This window comes from Megascapheus bottae, chromosome 22 (assembly GCF_031878675.1).
Source record: "Megascapheus bottae isolate mThoBot1 chromosome 22, mThoBot2.hap1, whole genome shotgun sequence".
NCBI classification, from domain to species: domain Eukaryota; kingdom Metazoa; phylum Chordata; class Mammalia; order Rodentia; family Geomyidae; genus Megascapheus; species Megascapheus bottae.
In genome coordinates, this window is record NC_143530.1 from 4,956,522 (window position 1) to 4,979,681 (window position 23,160).

The following is a 23,160-nucleotide window of genomic DNA, read 5'->3' on the forward strand; positions in this document are numbered from 1 at the left end:
GCTCCCTGCCTGGTGCTGGTTTTCTTCTTGTCTCAGCATAGTTGCTCTCTCCTTTGCCATAACCAGAGGACAAGTCTAAATTTTGTGTTTCCTCTAGGGGGCTGAGGGAGAAAAGCAGGAGCCACCAAATCCAGGAAATCATGTGGCCAGGCTCTCTAATTACAATTCCTCCCCTCCCCACCCCCACCCCAGCCCCCACCTCCAGCCACAGGGTGGCTTTGGCTTACTCCGGAGGCAGAGGCACTTTGTACCTCTGCCTTCTCCCTGTGCCAGCCAGAGGGAGCCCCATCTGCAGTCAGCTCTTGGGAAACCCCACCCTTCTCTGCTTGTCTGACTGAATGGGACATCCGAAGTATCACCTCACTTAAGAGGGCTGGGGGGAAGACCGGGTTAAATTTCAGGAGGTTGCAAGCTACAGCAGAGAAAGGTAGGTACCTCAGGCTTTGGCTTTTTCTCGTATGTGAACTCACCGTTGCACAGCATTCCTCTCTGGCTGCCTGGTGTCCACCCTGTTTCTTGTGGAGATTTGGTTGGATTACAGGACTGGGAGACAATACAGTGAGAAAGAGATGATACCATTGGAAGTTTCCATCTATACCTCTTTTCATAAACTTCACAAGCATAGGACAGGAATGCAATACTTGTTTTCCCTGGAGGACAAATCTCATTAGAGGTTGTTTTTATTTTTATTTATTTTCCTTTCTACATAAGAGGAAAAGTTTGGCAGTGGTCTTTTCCACAGGGTAGACCTTTATTGTGATTTTTAATTTTTTCCTTTGTGAGCTCTTTCTGTCCCTCCTAACCTAGTTAATGATGTATCAGGCAGAGAATTTGCAGAGAACTAGAACAAGGTGTTTCTAGTTTAGAGCACAGAGGTACTAATTGTGAAGAAGTCTGATGTTTCATAAACACTGGCGTATCCAACGAAGGCATTTTGTTTGGTGGACCTATGGCTATAGTGTAGAATTTTCTATGGAATAATCACTCTCTCTGAGGTTTCCTGACATTCGGTGTATATGAAGCTTGACATGAAGGCTAATTTTGTTTACTCCATTACCATTGTTGTCTGAGGGCAGGCAGCTCACCTCTAGCCACTCTGAGTACCCACTCTTGTGTGCTCACTATTGGGGGCACAAGATTATGAACCAGCTGAGATCTAGAGAGAGGCCTAAGTTTGGTCTGGTTTCTTACATTATTTTTGTTCTTTTAACTTCCTCTTTTCATTGTCAGCTTTGTGTTTGGGAGAACTATTCTATACTGAGTAGCATGAGCTACCAGCCCTTTTACACCTGTTTCTTAGAACTTGTAGTGTTGTTCCTGAGCTTGTTAAGCTCAGATGCATACAATTCTGTGTTGCTGTGTTACCTGGATCGCGTGTCCATGCAGTCCATCTTCCGCCTCCCCCCACACAGCGTAGTTGGGAAAAGACAATCCTGACTGTGCCACTCTTCTTGAAGAGACATCATGACACTCTGTGGTTCTCTGGCATCAGCCAGGAGCTTGGTAGAGATGCAGATGTGCCGTGCGTGGCATAGAGTTACCCAACTTGCCTTCTAGCGGGGATGCTGGGAGGGTGAACATGATGAAGTCTGGGGAGCGGTGACTTGGGGAGGGTGGAGGAGACCTTCACGGTGGTCTCCCTTCTGGCTCCCCTCTCTCTACCTGGCTTTTCCGGGTGTGAAGCACTCCAATGTGGTTCTCCTCACCTGCGAACCATTTCACCTTCCGTGTTCAATTATCCTGGCTGCCTGATGATTTTACCAGCGTGGTGCTGCTCCACTTTCCTCCTTCTCAAGTGCCCCAGGCCGGTGGTTGTTTTAGACCATGGTGAACTATCTCAGACACAGGACTGAGTGCGTTCTATGCTGGTTCAATGACAGCTGCTCTGCTCCGTCTCATCCCTGAGGAAACGGGAGCCTGGCACTAGGACAAAGCCTGTGCTCCATTGGTGTGGTGAACTCACACGTGAGCGAATCTGCTTCAAATCCCTGGTGGAAGCTTTCCCGGGAGACTGCCTGTCTCGTAACAAGGTACCACACACTTGATTGATGTGTGGGAGCATTTGCAGGGTGTATTTATTCACTAAACTGCTTTTCTGTCTGTTTCTTTTAAGGTGAGGTTTCCTCTTACTATGTAGTCCAGGCTGGATTTGAATTTTCAGTCTCCTCCTATCTCTTCCTCTCCAGTGCTGGGATTGCAGGCATTCTCCATGGTACCCAGCTCACCAAATACTCTGTATAGCTACCATGTGTGCCGTGCCTTTCAGAATTTCTGTCTCTATGTCTATCTCGGGTTGCATTTCCCAGTCTGCGTCTTGTGCCTTGCCACTGGCAGTGGGCGGGGGGTGGGGGGGGCGGGGAGGGTCTTGCTTTTTCAGCAGCACATTCTGGGCCCCACCACATACCGGGCCCTTGGCCATGTGTGTGGGATACGACAGCGAAGGCCACAAGTGCACACACTCCCCAAGGACATCTCCACGCAGCTCCGCATGAGAGGACTTCCTACCCCCCTCCAAGTTGCTGCATTGAGAGAAACTAAAAAGGACCTGGAATCTGAACACTTGATGGCACATGCAAAGGTGTTCATATGCTCAAAGGTGGTTGATTTAGGAGTAAGTGACCCTGTGGGAACTCTGGCCCTTGAGTGGCCTCCTGCCCCTGCCAAGTGACTTAGTGGGGGGCCCACAACCTTTTTTAAAGCCTGGCTTTGTCTGAGCAGTGAACAAGGCAGAGCTGCAGGGGAGAGAAGGCCTCGCTAAAGTGGAAAATACATCGCCTCAAGAAAGATACCAGATCCTAGAGCTGGGCACAGAGGCTTATACTTAGAATTCCAGCGAGGTATGGCTTGTGAGGAGCATGGTTTGAAGTTGTCAGGGGCAAAAAGTTAGTAAGATTTCATCGCAACATCTAAGTCAGGCATGGTGGCCAATGATGTCAAAGACTACCAGAGAGGCGGGAGCCATAGACAAGAAAGCAGGGCAGTCTGAGGCTGTTCGGGGCAAACACTGTGAGATCTTTATCTGAAAAAAGTCACCTGAAAACAAAGTGAGCTGGAGACTCAAGTGGAAGCGTGCTCTCTCTCTCTCTCTCTCTCTCTCTCTCTCTCTCTCTCTCTCTCTCTCTCTCTCTCTCTCTCTCTTTCTCTCTCTCTTTCACACACACACAGGTGTGTTTGTGTCTATCTTCAAAGAGGAAGGTGGCCAAGATGGTGAAGGTGAGAAAATGGTCACTCTGAATCTATAGTGGCCACTGGAAGAAATGCACCTGGAAGTCCTGTAGGCTGCCTTCAAATACTTGAATTTGCCCTGTGGATGAGAGAGGGGACCGCAGGCCAGCAGGTGGAAAACATAGACTTACTCACTATCAGAACTGTCTGCGAGGGGTGTGCTACCTTGAGACATGGTGAACGCCCTGTCCTGGGCAGGGGTCCAGAACCGGGGAAGACTGGGGGCCGGGGTGTTCCCAGGGGGATGCCTGCACTGGGTGGGGTCGGGGTGGTGACCTCAAAGGTCCCTTCCCATTTCCAGGAATCTCATGATGTCAGCGCCGTAACCACAGCCACCCAAAAAAAAAAAGTCTGCAGTGGATGGGAGCTGACGTTTGACTTTTCACTAGCTCCACTAACTTATTCTATTTTACTTTTTAAAACAGTTTTAAAATAGGATATTTGTTTATTTATATTGTGGGGATAATGTACAGAGGGGTAACAGTTATATTCGCCAGGTAGTAGGTGCATTACTGCTCACACATTGATACCCCTGTCATGTTTGTGTCCCTCTTTCCCTCTCCCCACACCCTCCCAATCATCCTACAATAGAATTTTTGCAGCAACAGTTGAGTAGGTTGGGCTTCCAGGAAAAAGAATAAAAAAGGAAGCGAGACTACGGAGGAGAGAAAAGTTTGTTCGAAACCCCTCATCTAGCAAAAGCAGGACTGTGGCTCAGCCCTGTTGCAGGCACACAGACAGAGATGGGCTGCATGGTGGTGGGGTTTTTTTTTCCTGCCAAAATAGTCAGGAAGACGTCAGTGAGACGTAGATCACTGTCCCTGTATTTTTCTTCATCGGCTACACGGATGTGTGCTCGTCGTCTTTGCAAATCTAATTCGGAAAGTGTAATTAAGTAGATCTATCACCCTGTGGATTGCAAGGTCTGTGGATGGGATGTGTGATTTTGGAAGAGAGAAAGAAGAGGCTGAGTGGGGCTGGGTGCTTCCTGTGAGCCAGGTTCATCCACGTCTGCCTTTCACCACATTCTCTGGACTCAGGGATCCCAGTGCGTGCCTTTGCTTCCTTCCAGCTCTCTGTGATAGGGTCCTGGGACCAGCAGGGAATGGATGTGTTGAAGTCTTTCTGGGATACAGATTCTGAGGATCTGGGCTTATTGAACAAGGAGGGGAAAGAGGCGGAGGTGTGAGAGGCCAAGAACAACTAGACAGCAAGGCCAGCACTGGAGAGTCTGCATTCTCTGGCCACTTACACCAGTGTACAAGCGGCTCTGCCTGCATTGCTCAGGGAAAGTTATTGACACAGTGTGTGTGTGTGTGTGTGTGTGTGTGTGTGTGTGTGTGTGTGTGTGTGAGAGAGAGAGAGAGAGAGAGAGAGAGAGAGAGAGAGAGAGAGAGCCTCATAGTTCCTTCAATATAATGGATATCATGAATACTGCTATTTGTTGCATAAAAACAAAGCCATGATAGTTTATTCTCCGAGTTTACCTAGGCCTGCTTGCTTAAAAACAAGATGATAAAAGCAGTGTCTCTGAAATGTAATCAAGTGCGGATAGCATCCTAGGATAGCATCCTGGGCACCCTCGCAGACCTGGGTGCTTATTTTTAGATATGGAGCATAGCAAAACCACTGTCTAATGTCCAAACGAGGGCCCTGGTCATTTCCTCTAACAAGGCCGCGTTTCCGCCCATTGTTGCAGCACAAAGGGCAGAAGGAGGCAGAGGCTCCCGCTAGCCCCGCCTTGAGGGAAGTCTGGAACCTGTCATCTTGTCCCTTGACATGGTTGGCAGTGCTGGGGGTCAAGATGGAGGTTACCTGCTGCTCTGGCCAGATGGGAACTCATGAATGGGCATGGAGGATGTCCCATCTGAAAGTACCCGAGCAACACAGGATGCCACTGATGGAATCAGGGTGCCAGCCTGATCAGGGGGCCAGCCTGCCCTGTGGACTGAGTCTGGCTGAGTCCTGTCTCGGTGTGGGTGTGGGTATGCTACTGGAGGACTCAAGGTTGGGTTGCAATAATATTTGGGTGTTTTGAACATAGTTTAATAAAATATACAATTATAGTACATAACATAGGCCCCCCCCACACACATACACGCACTTGAGAGTGGATATTAGATTCCTTAATTACCTGAAACTTTCTTCAGACTTTATTTCATGTACCTTTCTTCCTAATTTTATTTTCCCCTTGACTTTTCTTTCATTGATTCATATACAAAACCAAAAATGAATGTAGCAGATCTCACCTCTTAGTGGTTTAGGAATAAATAATAAACTGTAGCACAAAACCTGGCCCAGACTTTTGCTTAAGCTTTGGCAATTTTGTTCTAATTTACTTTGAACTTCCTTCTGAGAATTTCTCATTAAAGTTAAGTTACCATTCAACAGCCCAAGCTGTCGCTTCACTGGCACACATAGGGGCTTTGTGGCCTGTGTGAAGCTCTTCCCCAAGTCTGGGGAAGGCCACCGTGGTATTGCCCAAAGCTGCATTGCTTGGGGTGTGTCTGAAGCTCTCCTGGGAGGAGTCTCAAGTCTTGTACCTCTCTTGCCCTGTGTGGGTCTGTGGCCTGAATTCCAGTGGGGCTGTAACCCCACACCCTGCACAAACAAAGGCCCAAGGAACCAGAGGAGGCTGCACGTACCAACGCCTGCCCCTTGCAGGCTGACAGCATTGGTTTGCCCACAGGTGGCTATCCAGGACCCTCCAGGTCCCCAGCTAGAGGAAAACATTTCCTAGCTGTTTGGTGACAATGTGAGAATGTTAGTAGAAATGCCTTTATAGATTGTTTTGCTTGCCAGTGTTTATTGTCTGATACCCCTCAGGGGTTCACAGGGCAGGTTGTGAATGTAGAGAGTGAGGCCTGAGAATTTCCTTCCACCAGAGCTGTGCTTCCTCTCTTTGTTATTTCTCAAAGAAGGAGTTGAGGTGTTACTAGGCATCCTTTCTTAACCCTTTACCTTCAGAGGCACCTCTGGTCCATACTGAAGGGAAGAATCACATGGCCAGCAGTCAGTCTAAGGAGCAAAAGAGATCTGGGCTTTCAGCTGCATGCGAGTCCTGCTGGCATGCATGCGCCTGACTGTGTGTGATGTTCACGCGTGACTGAGTTGGCAAGCGGCAGGGGATCATGTAGAACTCGTGTGTCTCATTGTGGTGGTGGGTAGATTCTACAGTGGCGACTCAGAACTTGTCTACTCACCTTGCCAAGGGCATTAAAGTAATTTGCCCAGGTGCCTGCAGGAGAATCTTGGTGAACACTGTAGATGGAGTCAGTAGAGTGTCTCTGCTTCTCACCTCCTCTCTCCGGTAGGCTGGGTGGACTCTGAAGGGTCAGGACCAGTGGATGCCCCAAAGCTCTGCATAGTAGACCTTCTGTTAGCTACTGAGAGGAAGTATGAGGTCTGCTATTGGATCTGAGAAACCTAATCTCTTCATCACCTCCTTCGTGGGTTTTTGTACTACATGGATCTGAGAGTTTCAGTGTAAGGGATGCAAAGCCAGGTGATTTCCAGATAGAGTCCTGGGACCAGCAGGGAATGGATGTGTTGAAGTCTTTCTGGGATGCAGATTCTGAGGATCTGGGCTTATTGAACAAGGAGGGGAAAGAGGCGGAGGTGTGAGAGGCCAAGAACAACTAGACAGCAAGGCCAGCACTGCATTCTCTGGCCACTTACACCAGTGTACAAGCGGCTCTGCCTGCATTGCTCAGGGAAAGTTATTGACACAGTGTGTGTGTGTGTGTGTGTGTGTGTGTGTGTGTGTGTGTGTGTGTGTGTGATGCTTGGGCTTGAATTCAGGGCCTGATGTCCTTTTGTATTTTTTTCTCTCAAAGCTGACACTATACGACTTGAGCCACACTTTCTTCCTTTTCTCTCTCTTTCTTTCTTTCTTTCTCTCTTTCTTTCTTTCTTTCTTTCTTTCTTTCTTTTTTTCTTTCTTTCTCCTTCCTTCCTTCCTTCCCTCTTTCTTTCTTTCTTTCTTTCTTTCTTTCTTTCTTTCTTTCTTTCTTTCTTTCTTTCTTCTTTCTTTCTTCTTTCTTTTTTTGTGGGTCGTGGGGCTTGAACTCGGCCTGGGTGCTGTTCTTAAGCTCTTTAGGTCAAGGCTACTGCCCTACCTTTGAGCCAGACCCCACTTCCCATTTTCTAAAGGTTAGATGGAGATAAGAGTCTCAGGTCCTTTTGTGCCCGGGCTGGCTTTGAACCTTGATCCTCAGATCTCAGCCTCCTGAGTAACTAGGATTACAGGTGTGACCTTCCAGATTTTTGCTAGAGACAGGAGTCTGACCGACCAGGCCAGCTGTAAACCATGCCCCTCAGATTTCAGCCTTCCGAGTAGCTAGGATTACAGATGTGAGCTACCACACCCCGTAGGTTAGTGACTTTTACCTTCCAGAGTCATTTTTGCTAAGATGTTCTTCCTGATGAATTTGTCACCTGTGACTGTCTGGCCCATGTGCTTTGGAAAAGAATATGATAGGCTTTGTCCCATTCTGTATACAACGCTATGTCTCAACCAAGTTGAGTCTTGGAGCACAGTATAAGATAGAGGTAAGAACTAGATCTGAGGTTGGGATTCTACATCATATTCTTCAATCAATTTAACTATAGTTGTTTTTTTTGTTTGTTTTTGTTTTTTTTGCCAGTCCTGGGCTTAAGCTCAGGGCCTGAGCACTGTCCTTGGATTTTTCTCAAGGCTAGAGCTCTACCACTTGAGCCTCAGCACCACTTTCGGCTTTTTCTAAGTATGTGGTACTGAGGAATTGAACCCGGGTCTTCATGCATGCTAGGCAAGCACTCTACCACTAGGCCAAACTCCTGGCCCTTAACTATAGTTTTTAAACAAGTGTCAGCAAGTTACATAACTTTTTTCCCCAACTGTCCCCTCTAATGCAGGAACTGTTAACAATTTACGGGGTATTAGAATAGCTGAGGGTTTATAGAGTAATGTGAGAGTTGTGTGAGTATGGTTATAGAGGATTGTGGCATCATGGATAAGAAACATGAACAGAAAACACTCAGCGTAGCCCTGTGACAAAGTCAGTTCTCAACAAGAAATTGCAGTTGATAATCACAATGAGTTAAGCGCCTCTACCAATAGCAAACTGTAAGTTCGTGAAACCCATGGGTAATGTATTTCTTAAAAGCACTCTGGGGCGAGGGTTGGGCAGCTCAGGGCTTAGCATGGGAAGGCTCTGGGTTTAATCCCCGCTATTACAAATATGTATATATATGCATGCATGTACATCTATATATATTAAGTATTTAACTTCAGTAAGTGCTCAGAACTATTTATCTAGTGAGTGAATAAGTCATTCACAAATATTTATTGGTAAATGGACATGACTTCAAGATATAAATATCTAGATAAAACTGATAAATAAGCTTAACCTGTGACTAAAGAACAAACCTTGGTTTCTTCTGATGAAATTTAATGATGTGCAAACAACCTTTAATCTCCCACATGGATTCTGTGACTTCTCCTTCCTTTAATCATATGCTTCTTCCCCGTACTTGTACATGTAAGTTTCATATCTCATGTAAATTACTGTTTTAAGTCGAGCATCCGCATCTTTTGTGGGGTGCTGAGGCAGCACACTGAAACTGTGGCCCTGTCTCCTTAGTAAGCATCTCGGAGAGGGAAGCATGCATTTAGCCAAGATTATTTGGTGATCGTAAAGACACAATGAAATTTGAAATGTCCTGGGAGGAAGAATTATGAAATGTCTTATCATTCATATCATCAAAGCAGCTTCTACTTTTAAATATTTCTGGAGTTTAAGATAATGCTGCCCAAATGGTTTTGATTTTTCTGGTTCGTGTTGGTTTGTAAGAGGTTGGACTATGGTAAATTATAGGGTTTTAAAAAGAATGGGCCATTTGAAATTTCTGTTTGCAAAGCAGGAAATCACTTATGACCCAGAGCAAACACTCCAGTCAAGACTTTGCGCCTTTGGAGGGCTTTAGAGCTGTGACTTTTGGAGCAAGTTCTTCTGCATTCTAGAACACTTTTGGGTCTGAGTCTTTGTGAAACAGGCTGTGACTGCGTAAACAGGAGACCTGTGCCTCTCACAGTGATCAGCAGCAAAGACCAAAATATCCTGAGTGCTGTTATTTCCTCCTTGACAGATAAGTCAGGAAGAGGCTGGGAAATCCACAATCACCTCCAAGAGTGGGCTGAGAAGATGGATGAGGGAGAAGAGGCCTATGTGTTAACTTTTCCCTTTGTTTACAAAAACAGCTAGGTAAAAGCAAAGTCCAAAGAATAGCTGCTTTCTTTGATGTCATGACTAGAAACCAAACTTCTTACGTGGTTGTAAAAAAGTGCCAAACGACTGAATTAACAACTTTTCACACGAATGAATAAGGAATCAGAGTGAGGCCCAAAGGAAGAGAAAAACAACAACAACAATTAACAGCAACTAAACCCAAGCCATAAGAAACCAAATTTCCTGCGAAAGTTTTTTAATCATCCCAGGAGTCGAAGCTATTAAAATGTAGATAGACATGTCTCCAAGTGTATAGAGGCACCTGTAAGCTCTTGTCTATCCAGGAGGATTCTATCTCCTCTTTCTTCTATATTTCCTAATAGACGAATGGGGCTAAATCTATTTTTGAAGGTTGTTTAATACTGTGTAACTTTTCACACTAGTTCATAGTGAAACCCATTAAATGGAGCTGCCCAAACAACATCCTCACAAACAAAATCTGACCCTTACTGAAAGTCACTTTGAGTTTTGAAACAATGAGTTCAAAGGAAAGTTACTAAAAATAATCGGAATTATTATTTATACCACAATTGTATTCAAAGGAAATAAATGGAAAACTGCTTTCATTAAGCCTATGACACAATCACTTTTTATTCACTTGCTCTCTCCACCCCATCCGTTTAATTTTCACATCGAGATTTTAGCTGCAGCCCACCAAGTACGCAGAGTTGGTTGTGCATTTGTTCGCTGTGTTTCTCCATAAGTCCCCACCATCCTCCATGCCCTCGAGCCCATCTTGGTGCTGATTCTGCCTTCAGTCTTATACTCTGAGTCTGGTCAGTATATGGACCTTGCTAAAACGAGAGTCTTCCCACCACAACGGGTAGCAGAGAGCCACTCAGTTAAGGAGGGAGCAGTGACTTTGCTGGGGCTTTTGTTTGGTACAGTCAGGAAAATGGAAGCAATGGGAAAATGAGGCAAGTTTGGAGGGATAGATGGGACTCTCTGATATATCTTATGAGAGAATATATCTCGAGAACAATGTATTGTGGCTTTTAGTGTTTAGTTTATACAAGGGGGTGGGGAGAGGGAAAGTGGAAGGAAAACATGGGAGGGATATCAGTGTTCAAGAAGAAATGTGTTCACTACCATATGAATGTGACTAACCCCTCTATCACCCCAACAACAAAGTATAATAAAAAGTAAAAATGTCACCCAGAGAGCTTGAAGTAATAGCTGAGATTACAGACTACAGAAGGTCACAGGCAGAACCCTGAAATACTAATGGGTAGATACTTGCTGGGTTTATTCAGAAGCCTACCTGTGAGAACCAGCTGCCACTTGGTCTCACCAAGCTGCTCCTTCTTGAGATGAGAAGAAGAGGTAGTTTTGAGATTTCCCAGGGACTTAGAGGAATCCAGTCCCCCCCCACCCCCCCACACACTCCAGACCCTCATGGACCAAACCCTGGTTTCCTTTCCAACAGCAAATCCAGAGTTTCTTATTCTCATGACCTCCTTAGGTGGGGAGGAAAATAAAAGACATGCATAACTTGTCATCTAGCAATGTTTATCAAGGATGACAGGAAGGTGGGAGGGAGCAGCCAGGCTTGTCTGTGATTTGCTGCTTAAGACATGGCAAAATGATGGATCTCAGGCCAGCTGAAAGGAAGAGAAAGAGGGGTAGTACTTTATTTGTCAGGAACATCCCAGAGCACATCATTCCTATAACAAAGACGCACAGGTGGCTATGAGAACTTGTTCTGTAGGATTTCTAGGGTTAAAGAGGGCATGCGAGATTCCAACAGGCAGGTGATGTCGCCAGTCAAGTTTGCTCGCAAGCCACTCGTGTCTGGGTATTGGTACTCCTGATGTTGCTTGGAACCAGAGCAGTCACGATTGGAGGACACTCCCTGGGGCCCTGAGGGGCATGCTGGAGCTTCAGTGGCCTGAACTGCTTGGCTTAACAGATAAGTTTTCTTTTTCTTTTTCTTTTTTTTCTTTTTTTTTTTTGCCAGTCCTGGGCTTGAACTCATGGCCTGAGCACTGTCCTTGGACTTTCTCAAGGCCAGAGCTCTACCACTTGAGCCTCAGCACCACTTCCGGCTTTTTTTTCCCCCTATGTATGTGGTACTGAGGAATGGAACCCAGGTCTTCGCGCATGCTAGGCAAGCACTCTACCACTAGGCCAAGCTCCTGGCCCTAGATAAAGTTTTCTTATCTGTTCTCATTTACCTCCCTGTTGCCCCGTTGGCTGGAGATCTGAGACAGTGCAGCTGGCTAGGGATGGAGTAAGTGTGAGAAAGGGAGGTTTCAATAACCTGGAAAAAGAGGCATAGTGCCAACCTCCAACATACACACACACACACACACACACACACACACACACACACACACACACACACACACACACACACACACACACACACACACACACACACACACACACAGCTATGGCCCTTATCCTACTTTATATGTCTTTGTAGTGTTTTTGCTCAACAGAACTTATTTCTTTGCTTACATCATCTGTCAGCCAATGTCAGAAAGTAACGACACCCTCAAAGGTTACCAGGTGAAGAGCTGAGACAGTCAGCCCTGAGTAAACGCCAAGTAGATCTCCTCTTCCTAAGCAAAAAGATGTGTGGAGAGAGGATAAGGGGGGCTGTTGTCAGAGGAACCTGGCAAGACCTGTGACTGAGGCAGGGTGGCCCTCAGATGTGAGGCTAAGGATGGAACCACAGCCAGAGTCCAAACTGCAGCCAGGTAGAAGCTGCTACTCCTGCTTTCTATCCTGCAGAGCTTCCCAAGACCCAAGGGCTGTGTGTGTGTGTGTGTATGTGTGTGTGTGTGTGTGTGTGTGTGTGTGTGTGTGTGTGTGTGTGTGTGTGTGAGTGACAGAGAGACAGAGAGAGAGAGAGAGAGAGAGAGAGAGAGAGAGAGAGAGAGAGAGAGAGAGAGAGAGAGAGAGAGAGAGAGACTGTGTGTGTGTCTGTGCATGTGGAGGGGGTTTGGCCTCCAGGGCAGAGGAGGGTGGAGATGGGCCTGGTGGGTAAACTGAGGCCAGCTGGCACTCTTCGAGGTGACAGAGATTATCCCAGCGACTGTCTTCACTGCTGTCTCATAGCTGGATCTTGGGGTGGCAGGGCCCAGAGCTAGAGAAAAGAATGAAAGAATGAGCAGATAGCGGACATCTCCAGGACATGTTATATGGAGTGGCTCAGACATTTCTGACCGAGCAAGGTCTGCAGCACTGCCTCTCCCGCGGGGTGTCTCTGAAGGTCTGCAGTCAGAGCTCTGGAATCTGCAGGTGCTGGGACTCAGGGGAGCATGAAAGTCACAGCCAGCCCCTGCTTGGAGTTGGAGATTGTAAGCCAAGTCCAGCACAGCCCCTCCCTCTGGAGGAGGGCACACCATGAAAAGAAGCAGACTGAGGATCATCTCTTGTACACACTCGGGGTGGGAATGGCTGCCCAAAGCTCTGCTTTCCCAGCACGAACCACTCTCATTGCAGGGTCTTGATTAGAGAGAAGGTCAGGAGGTAACAGGACAGCCTGTCCCAGAGGGCAGCTTCACCCCTGTCCCTCACAAGGCTTCCTGCTTCCTGCTTCAGACTCAAGCAGAGCCCAAGCTTGTTTCCTATCTGACCCCAGGTCGCCCCACATACCACACTTGTTTTGTTAGGGGGCCTGAGGGAATGTGGGCTTGGAGCTGTAGTGAAAGAGAGCCGTGGGTGTCTTCCTTCCTCTCCATAGAGGGAATCTTTCCAGATGGGGCCCATGGAGGGGGCGCGGGGGGGTGAAGGCTAGTCTCCCTCGGAGGAGACGGGCAGTGCCCCCTGGACATGGGGATTCGTGCAGCCTTGCTGCGCTCTGGGTTCTCTCTCCACTATTTCTTGGTGGTGGTAAATCTTCATTGAAAGGCTGGGTGGTTCATATCTGTAATCCTGGCTATTCCAGAGATAGAGACAGCAATAATCAATTGAGCTGGTAGAAAAGAAAAATTCTGGGCACTCCGTCTCAAAAGGGAAAGGTGGGTAGGACAGTGCATGCGTGCTCTCAAAGCTGTTCAAGAGATTAAGCAGGGATCTCAGTCCAGGCCAGTTTGTGGGGGCTGGGGAAGGAGGTGGGGAGAAAGAGAGAGTATCCCCAAAAATAACCAGAGCAAAATGAGGCTAGTGAGCTGGGCTAACAGGTAGAGTATCTGTCTAGCAACCATGAAGGCTCGAGTTTAAACTCCAGTACCCCTCCCTCTATAAAAATTCATCAGCATGTGGTGGCGATACTTGGTAGGAAAATGGAGGAGAAAGGAAGGGTCAGGTTTTTTTTTGTTTGTTTTTTTTTATAGGGTTCGAGACGGGGTTTCTTGAGTTTAGTATGGGGATGGGGGTAGTGCAGGTGCCTGCAGAGAATAGGACGAATATAGCCATGATTGCCTCCCTTATCCAAGGCCTCAAGCTTCTTTCAGGCTCAAACAGCTCTCCATCTGTCTAGCCTAGATGGTTTGACCTTGGCAGGGTCCAGTTCTCCACCTTCCAACCTACCAACCCTTTCCTGGCCTCACAGCCCGGCACAGCGTCTTATAGGTGAGGCCCACAGTGGAATGTGTATAGCCAGGCTTGGGTTGGATTGCCCTGCCTACATGTCAGTCAGTCATGTCCACGCATACTGGGGTTTTGCAGACTGAGGTTCTTCCTGACATCTGTATGCGCCTGGAATAACAGGGTGGGTGTCAATCCTTCCATGCTAAACTATGTCAGTCATAAAATTCTTACTTTCAGTGTCATGAGGTCTAAAATCAGAGCATTTGCCTAGAATGTGTGAGGGTCTGAGTTCCATTCCCACCGTCAAAGAGAAAGAGAGAAGGAAGGAGGGAAGGAAGGAGGGAGGGAAGAAGGAAGGAAGGAAGGAAGGAAGCAAGCAAGGAAGGATCATTCAATAAAAATGAGAGAACACTAGATTAAATACAAGGAAGGAGTTAATAAGAGACCTGGTTCGGGTATCAACGCTGGAGGATTTTTTTCATGGTCCAGGATTATGGTGCAGGATTCTGCCTCCTTAACGCTCATTTGCACTGAAGAGAAGTCTGAGTGTGTGTGAAGGTGCACACTTGCCTATTCGCGTGTCTCTCTGTGTGTTTGTATCTCTGTGAGGAGAGAGCCTGTGCCTTTCTTCTCTTAGCATTCTGGGGCAGCTAAGGCAAGCCGGGGGGCGTGGGTGTGGAATGAGCACGTAATTGTTGATACGTAGCTGTGTTTTGTGTACTTTGTTTCAGGTCTCCCAAATAGCTTTGTTGTCCTGATAAACAGAAAAACAATGTAATTAGGCAAGTTCTTGAACTTGGACACCTCGTCCTGGTCATTGTGCTGGGACAGGGAGGGTGGATGGCATCCAGAATGTCCGCAGAGCGAGCTGATTTCAAAGAGCAGCCACTAGCAATAGCTCAGCAGGGGAAGTTCAGCTTCCTTCCATGCAGATTCCCTCTCAGGGAGGCAGGAGCCCTCACATGCCCTGCTCTCCTCCAGGAGACCCGGGGTAGCGGGAGGTTCTGGAGGGGGGGCAGGACCGGAGGAAGAAAAGTCAAGGACAAGTTTTGGTCAGTTGGTAACTCTGACATGCATACCACGGTTGAGACGCAGGGGCAGCCTATTCCAGGCCCTGGGGTCACCACTAGTTAGATGGCAAATCACCCAGGAGAACCCAAGCTATGCCTGAAGGCAGCTCTCCAGAGAAAAGTGGAGGGTGTCTGGGACTCCTGGCCGAATCTAGGGCCGCACTGACTATAAGGAGCAGATAAGGTGTTGTCAGCTCTGCCTTGATGACTGCAAAGGAGAAGCTTGGGTACCTTCCCTGGCCGTGCGCTATTTGTGGTTGGAGGACACTGGGGAAATTCATCCATCGCCAGCGGGTGCAGTGACAAGAATACAGATAAGGCCCCGGGAGATGGGGGGCAGCTCAGCTCAGATGGGACCAATTCCATTCAGAGGGGCTTTGCCAAAATATACACAGCAAAGATAAGAATGAGACCATTTAGCTGGCCTCAATAGCTCATCCCTGTAATCCTACTTCTAAGTCAGAAGGTGGACAGCCAGGGTAGGAAAGTCTGTGCGTCTGATCTCGGTTTAACCTCACCAAACACCAGAAGTGGAGTGCAGCTCAAGTGATAGAGTACTCACCTTGAGTACAGAGGCTCAGGGACAGTGCCTAGACCCTGAGTTCAATCACCAACATAATAGTAATAATAATACCCACCGTAACAAAAACAAATAAGGCCATTGATAAAACTCCCAGGTATTGACTTGTTTCTTCCCTGAGAAGAATGGTTCTGGCATGGATATAGAAATACCAAAAGACAATGTCTGTGGGTGACATTGGGTTCAAGGCTCACCAGCATCTGATTGTCAGGGGGAAAATAACCCCACATTAACCAAACAAACGAAGACCCAAAGCTAAGCAAGCAACCCCCCTCCCCCAAACAGATCTTACCCCATAAGATGGAGAGATGGGGTGTTTCCAAGCTAAATCATAATGTAATTTTTCATTCATTTGAAGTTCTGGACTTTAGCACTAATGTAACAACTCCAGCTCTCTTCTGCCCTGTCCAAAGGTTCTCTGCTGAGTGGGTCCCCCAGGGAGCTTACTTTCTAGTGAGGAAAAAGTGCAGCTGGAGATAGACTCCAATGAAAAAGTACATTATAGTGTTGAGAGGTAATACTTGAACCAGACATAGAGTTCATGCCTTTAATTCCAATTGCCCCTGAGGCAAAACCAGGAGCATCACGTTTGAGACTGACTAGATAGCAAGAGGCTCGGTAAAGAAAACGAAACGTCATCGTCATCATCACCACCACTACCATCAGCTAATAAAATAAGTGAGGGGAGCAGGAGGGCTGACGGGGATATGTGAAAAGGCCATATTTGAGCCAAAGTGTGAATGGGGTGAAGGGCTAAGAAGAGAGAGAGCTTTGTGAAGAAAGAGCAAGTGGAAGCCAGTCCAGGGTCGAGCATGGCAGCATGCAGCATGGCTGGAGCCACGCCAGAAAGCCCACCAGCACCAGAACAGGCAGAGTGCTATGCCAGGTGTCCTGCTCAGGTGCTCTCGCTGATGGGGGCTTTTCCCTGCAGGCAAGGTACAGCCAGCCCCACCTGTGGAAAGCAGTCCTGGGAGCTGGTACTTACAAATGGAAGGTTGCGCTTTGAATGTTCATACGCTTGTTTTACTCAGGCATATCCTCAGGATTGAAAACGTTTGGGAAAAAATGTTTGCCTCTGTGCTGAACATGGAGACTTTTTCCCCTTATCTTTACTTCTTAAACAATGATATAGTTATTAGTTATGGAATTAGTATAGTTATTATTTATATAGTTATTTAGAGTGTAGTTATTACATTGCATATTATTTATTATATTACAATATTTTATATAGCATGATACTATGTTACATAATTATATATGTAGCATATTATTATATGGTATTTTATATAGTATATTAGATACTGTATTATATGTAGTACATTATTTATGGTATAGTCATTGTTTGTAGTAGTGTATTGGGTGAAAGGAGGATGTGTATAAGTTGTATGGAAATTTCACACCATTTCTCATAAGGAACTTGAGAGTCCAGAGCCTGGTGTCTTCTGGGCTCCGGGAGCCAATTTCCTAGCTTGTCTGCCTTCTAAGTACTATTTACACAGCATGGTGGGGGCATAGGATGTCAGGAGAGAAGTCAGGCAAGAAGGAAGGGAGACAATGTGGAGCGGGGAGAGGATGAGCCTAGAGGCAGGGACCCAGGTCTCCAGACAGGGGTGGGGTCAGGGGAAAGGCAGCAGACAGGAGCTCTTCCTCCTTGGTCTCTTTAGTTTTTGGTACCAGAACTAGAGCTTGCACGGAGAGCCTTAGCTCTTAGCAGTTATTTCGCTGGAGGTCAGTGCTCTACTGCTTGAGGAAAGGCTTTAGTGCAGGTTTTTGATGGCTCGTGGGAAGTTAAGAGTCTCACTGACTCTTCTGCCTGGGCTGTGGTCAAACCTCAATCCTCAGATGTCAGTCTCCCGAGAAGCCATCATTTCAGGCATGAGGCACTAGTGTGCTGCTGAGCCCCTGCGCTCGAATGCAGCCATGCCGTGAGCACTTCTGCCACCCCTCTTTTACACACGGGGAAAGCAGGCCTCGGCAGGATCCCCTGGTGCAGCACAGCCATGTCAGTAGACGTTGTAGGACTACAGCTCAAACCCCGAGGTTTGACGTCAGAAGCCTTCCTCCGACATTGCCAGCATTCTCTAAGTGCAGCCTGGGGATCACATCACCGACTCATCCGAGGCCCTTATGTCCTATCCCTGGGCTCCATCCATCAAATCTCCCTTAGACAGAATTCCAGCCTGAACATGACTCCCCTCCACCCCGCACTGTTTGAGAACAATTAAACGACAGTCTACCCCTTCCTATCTGGAGTCTGGCCTTGTGAAAGTCACTAGCTCTTCTTGGGCCTCAGTTTCCCACTGTGTAAGGTCAATGTCAGGTCCCAACCTCTGACTGCCCCTCATCTTTAACCCCAGCTACTACACGGTGGCTTAACAGTAGGACTTACCCATATATTTCTGTATCTCTAAACATCACTTACCCAGATGCCATTGAAATGTCACTGGATATGTACAAATATTCATTTTGCCTGGAAACGAAGCAGCGCCATCTGTGCCTGGATGTGGCATTTTGAGGCACACCACCTCTTCCCCCCCCCCCCCACTCCATCCCTGCTCAGATCTCCCATCCTTGGGGAATGTGTTCATTGTCTGATTTCTTGCCCTTTTTCAAGTCTTAGTTTTCTGTCCATAACATCAGTTCCTGGGGTTCTTTTTTTTTTTTAAAGGTACAAAGCTGGCATCCTACCCGGCTCATGAGTTCTAGCTCAGTTTTGGTTTGTGGTGGTTTGGTTTTTCTGAGATTTTTTCCCCTCCTTGGGAGAAAGGAAAGCAAGAACTAGGGGTGTGGGGGGTTGCTAGCCGAACAAGTCTGTCCACTTGCTAAGGAGGTTTCCAGATAAGAGGATCTGAAGGACTTCCCCTGGGCGGGGGAAGCAGCACAGGCCATGGGGAAGAGGAGCAGGAAATTGCTTCTTGTTGTTTTTTTCAAGCAGCACAGAGGCTCAGGCATGGCTCTGTGAGGCTCAGAACACAGCTGGGGAGACTGCTTGTCCAAAGAAGAGTCTAGACTTGCTATAAGGTCGAAATGAATCCTGCTCAGCATTCTCTGCTCTGGGTGTGAGGTCCCTTCAGGAGGCTGCAAGGCCATGGCCTCCTAGTGGAAGCTTCCAGTCATCTGATCAGAGAGCAGGAGCCCTTCTGGGGACAGCAGTACTGGACAGGTAATGTATCTTTCCCACGATGGCCTGTCTCCCTTTGTAGTAAGCCCTCGAGGGACCTGGGCTACTTTCACGCTGCCTTTAAGGCACCCCCAAGGCTCGATTGGTTCTCTTTGTCTGGTTTGCTTTCATGCAGCTCTGATAGAAATGTCAGGAAGGCAAAATAGATCCACCAAGAACACTGCACAGCACTGTGGTAGTTGCTAAGACTGTATTTAGGCCAGGCTGAGTACCTGGTACCTGGCCACTGTCGGAGGTCTTTGGATTTTTTTTTTTTTTTTTTTTTTAGCAAAGATTGGTTGACTTTTCCCTTAAATAAATTCTTCCATCCCTGAGCCAGGAAGCATGCTCTGATCCAGGGTATTGGTTGGTGAGCTACCGGGTATGTGATACCCCTGCCACCTGTGTCACCAGGGCCAGTGGCCCCTCAGGGTTTTGAGACAGGTTGATGTCTAGGGACCAGCCAGGCCGGAGGCCTCCTGCACATGGCTGAGGATCAAGGAATCTGTGCGCTGGTCAGGAAAAAAAAAGTTCTGGAGCTTAAGAGCCAGGCATACTTGTCTAGCATGTTCTAGAAAAGAAGGAAAGAGCTACCCTGTGTGGCTTGCTGACGGATGATTTCTTATGTTCTGTAGAGAAGCCCTGCAGCCCTGTCTGCCCATTCTGCAGCAGTAAAGTAGCTGGTTTTTGAGTCTTTGAATTCTGTGAAATAATGTGGGTGTTCTCTTCTTGTGAACTAATATCTCGCAACAGGTTTTTAGGGGCTTTTACCCTCGATATGTGCGGTAGTCCCTCTCCTAAAAGGTCGTCCTGTTAACACTTGGCTAGATTACCAGTTAAACGCTTATTTTCTGTTCCTTGTTGGATAAGCCTGAGAAAGCACCGTGTGGGCTCATGGTCAGATTCTCGAGATGGCTCTTTGTAGGGCCTTTCAGTGTCAGGGCAAAGCAAAACCAGGGGAACGCAAATAGTTACTTCAGCATCTAGAAGACCGCGCTATGGATTCGGCTCACTTCTGTGATGACCCTTTTCATGTTGGTTTTGTCCTTGGCAATTAATATTAATAACAACTTCCTGCAAATGAGACTCTAGATTTGCTAATAAACAGTTTGAAGATCATCAGAGGTAGCCTTGTTCTGGAAATAAAAGGCCGGGGGGAGGAAGTAAAACCAATGATCAATGGCTAGGAAAAGTGGTTGGTCCAGGGAAGATGGCCTAAAGGCGGGAGAGATTCCCCTTTGACTCAGTGGAGAACCAACACATTCAGCTGAAGTTCATTTTTTCCATTTAATTTAGTACCTCTTCCGTGCCCCTAAATTATTAAGAGATGTGTGTAGAAGGAACAAGTCCATTGGATTATACAGAAAGGCAAAGTGAGTAACGACGAAGAACTTTACAGTGGCCATCTTTGGCTTTCCCGTCCTTCCCAGCATTTTACCACTCCAGGCTATTGCCCACTGGTGGTTTTGAAATTGCGTAGTGGAGCATCTTGTTACATTTGTCGGCCGCTGGCTTGTCTCTAGAGCTGTGGGCAGTCACGTCACCCCATTAGGTCGTGTTAGGCTCATGAGAGAACTCCATCAAGACCTGGTGTGTTTATGGATGCTGTAGTTGTGGAGTGTGAGAAAGCAACCTAACAGTGTCACCTGTGGTACTGCTCCTAGCTCCAGACAATGCCCAGGCCCAGAGTTCAAGCCCCATGATTGACAAAAAAAGAAAAGAAAAAAGAAATACCACGGAATCCCACCTACGCTGGGTGCTAAACCTGGTCCATGGCTTGTAAACATAGATTCCATCTCTTTGCCGGTAATTTATTTGCAACAATTATTTCCTTGTTGCTGTTGAGGTTGTGGGGCTTCAACTTGAGGCCTGGGTGCTGTCTCTGAGCTCTTTTGTTCAAGGCTAGCGCTCTGCCACTCAGAGCCGATCCCATCAGTTTTCTGATATAACTTTTCCAGCCTGGGTTGATTTTACACTGAGATCCTCAGATCTCAGCCTCCTGAGTTGCTAGGATTACGGGCGTGAGCCACTGGTACCTGGCAACAATTTTGTTCTTGAGAGACTTTCAGACCCCCAGTTTCTCCACATCCCATCTTATTCCTGTTTTATTGAGAACAGAAATGAAAAGGCCGGTGCTTGATTTATTTGCCTAGCTTCACAAAAGCCACGCTCTTTGGGCACAGGAATAAGAAGACACAGATCACCAGCTCTTCAGTTCCACTTGTGGTTGGGACTGTCAGGGTGAAGGCTAAGCTACTACACAATTTGTGTGACTGGCTGGACTCCGTCCTTTTTGAGGCAAGGTGTTAGGGGTTTTGTTTGTGACTGCGGCCTCATCCTGATGCTTGCTGATGTGAATGTCTGTAACCTGTTCCTATTTCCCTATCACTTCTCCAAAGGAAGCAATGTCCAGACGCTGCTTTGTCTGTAAAATTGAGTCAGTATTATTGGGAAGGGGGCCTGGGTATGGAGAGAAAGGGAGAAAGGGAGGGAAGGAGGGGGAAAGTCTGTCTGTATGTCCTCTTAAGCAATCTCATTGTGCAGTGGAGAAACAATGGCACCTGTTTGAGATGTTTATGGTTCTGCAGTGCTGAGAGCTGTGGCCCCCTCCCCCTCCCACACCCTGTGGCACAGTGGGACAGCCACGCCTACACGTGAGCCCTGGCATAGCCCTGACGTCTTAACCTGGCATGACCCATTGCTTTGCTCCCCTGTGGATGACTTGGCTCTGGGCTCCTTGTGGATTCTACAGAATCCAATCGGAAGTCCAAGGTAAATAGGATATGCACTTGTTCTTGATGGGGGGCTTCTCTGTCACCCCTTCAATTGTGTTCTGATCCTAAGAACAGGAGGGTGTGTGGGCAGGGCAGGTACTCATTAATCCTCTGCAGGATTTGCCATCTTCTGGATTGAACTAAATAATAAATGGTACATTTTTCATCACAAATTTGCCCACCGCTGCTTTTTCTCTACAATGGCACATCGCTGTCATGGTTCTCTCCTTTAAGCAGAACACTGTGAGGTGCTTCTGTACGGACTTTAGACCTCCTCCTGCTCACAGTTTTCTAGACAGCAGAGTGCTCCATGAAGGCTTTTCCAGTGGAAGACAGGCGTTGGCTAGGGGTCCAGCAAGAGCCTTCCGTGATCCACTGCACGTTTCAATTGGCGTCCTTTGATTCTGGTCACAGTGGTTAAGTGTATTAAGTCACACAAGCCTGGCTCCCCTTCTCTTAGCAAAGAGGGCAGGCTGGAGAGGGCACTTTTTAGGAGGGCTCACATGAAACTGTGGAGTAGCCACACTCCAGCAGAGAGGAAAAGGCGTCAACAGAGAAAAAAAGCCAAGGGCAGAAGTATTTTGCATGGCTTAGAGCGAGGCACTGTAAGAGGAGAATGCACTGTGGAATAGAGAGGACAGGGAGAGTGAATTAGGATGGAATGAAATGGAAGTGACATGGTGGGGGCTTCAGAAAGCACAGGGGCCCTCAGGAGACCAGGGGAAAACACTAGTTGTGAAAACATCATTGTATCTCTCGATATTTGCTCCACATCAAGGTAGTTTTCTTTTCCTGGTTTATTTGAAATAAAAGTCTCATGGACTGTCCCTGCTTGTGCTAGCTTTGAACCACGATCCTTCGATTTCAGACTCCTGAGTGGCTGGGATTAGAGGCATGAGCCACCTGCATCTGGCAAAATATTGAACTATTTAAAATGGCATGGTAAATACCTTTTGCCTCCCCCTCCCTCCCCAGAAGTCTCCAGCGCCTGCCTGTTCCCAGTGCTGCTGCATCCGCTAACCTCCTCTCCCGTTCTCCCTAGCCCCATCCCACACATCCAGCAATGGAACGGTTGAGCTCTGCCAGCAGGGAACCCTGGGCTTCTATTCCTACAAAGAAGCTGTTTGGAATGATCTATTATTAAATATAATGACGATTATATCATGCTCATATTTATTAAAACCCTCACATAATAAACAACATAACTACAAAAAAAACCCAGCAGAAGCACAGCAGTGAATTTTAAAAATTCCAGACTTCAGACTGTGTGGACCAAGGTAGCAGCTGGAACGCAGTGTCTCACATGTTTGGCCTGGGGTAGGGAAATCCCTCCATAAGATAAAGCTGGGAGATAGAGCAGAGGGAGGAACTTGATGTTTTGCTAGAGATGGAAATCTCGGGCTGGAGGTTGAAATCCACCCCTCCACACCAGTGACTTCACAGGAGTAAGGGGCCTGAAAGGTTATCAAGGCTGTCACATGTGCCGCTCTGTTTTGGAACACTTGCCACTATTGTGTACAAACAATATGCTCTCCTCAATCTGATAGCCGAGATGGAGACGGAGCGGGCTGCACACAATGCCACTGTAGGACCGATTTCAAGG

General features: G+C 47.3%; 1 protein-coding gene across 1 annotated transcript in view; it reads left to right on the forward strand.

The window, feature by feature from the left end:
* Positions 1–251: 251 nt before the first annotated feature.
* The window catches only part of Adgrf5 (adhesion G protein-coupled receptor F5), a 66,247-nt gene continuing 43,338 nt past the window's right edge, over positions 252–23,160 (forward strand). Inside the window, exon 1 of the mRNA XM_090355527.1 lies at positions 252–427. The gene's annotated coding sequence lies outside the window, so the exon portion shown is untranslated. The remainder of the gene's footprint in view (positions 428–23,160) is intronic.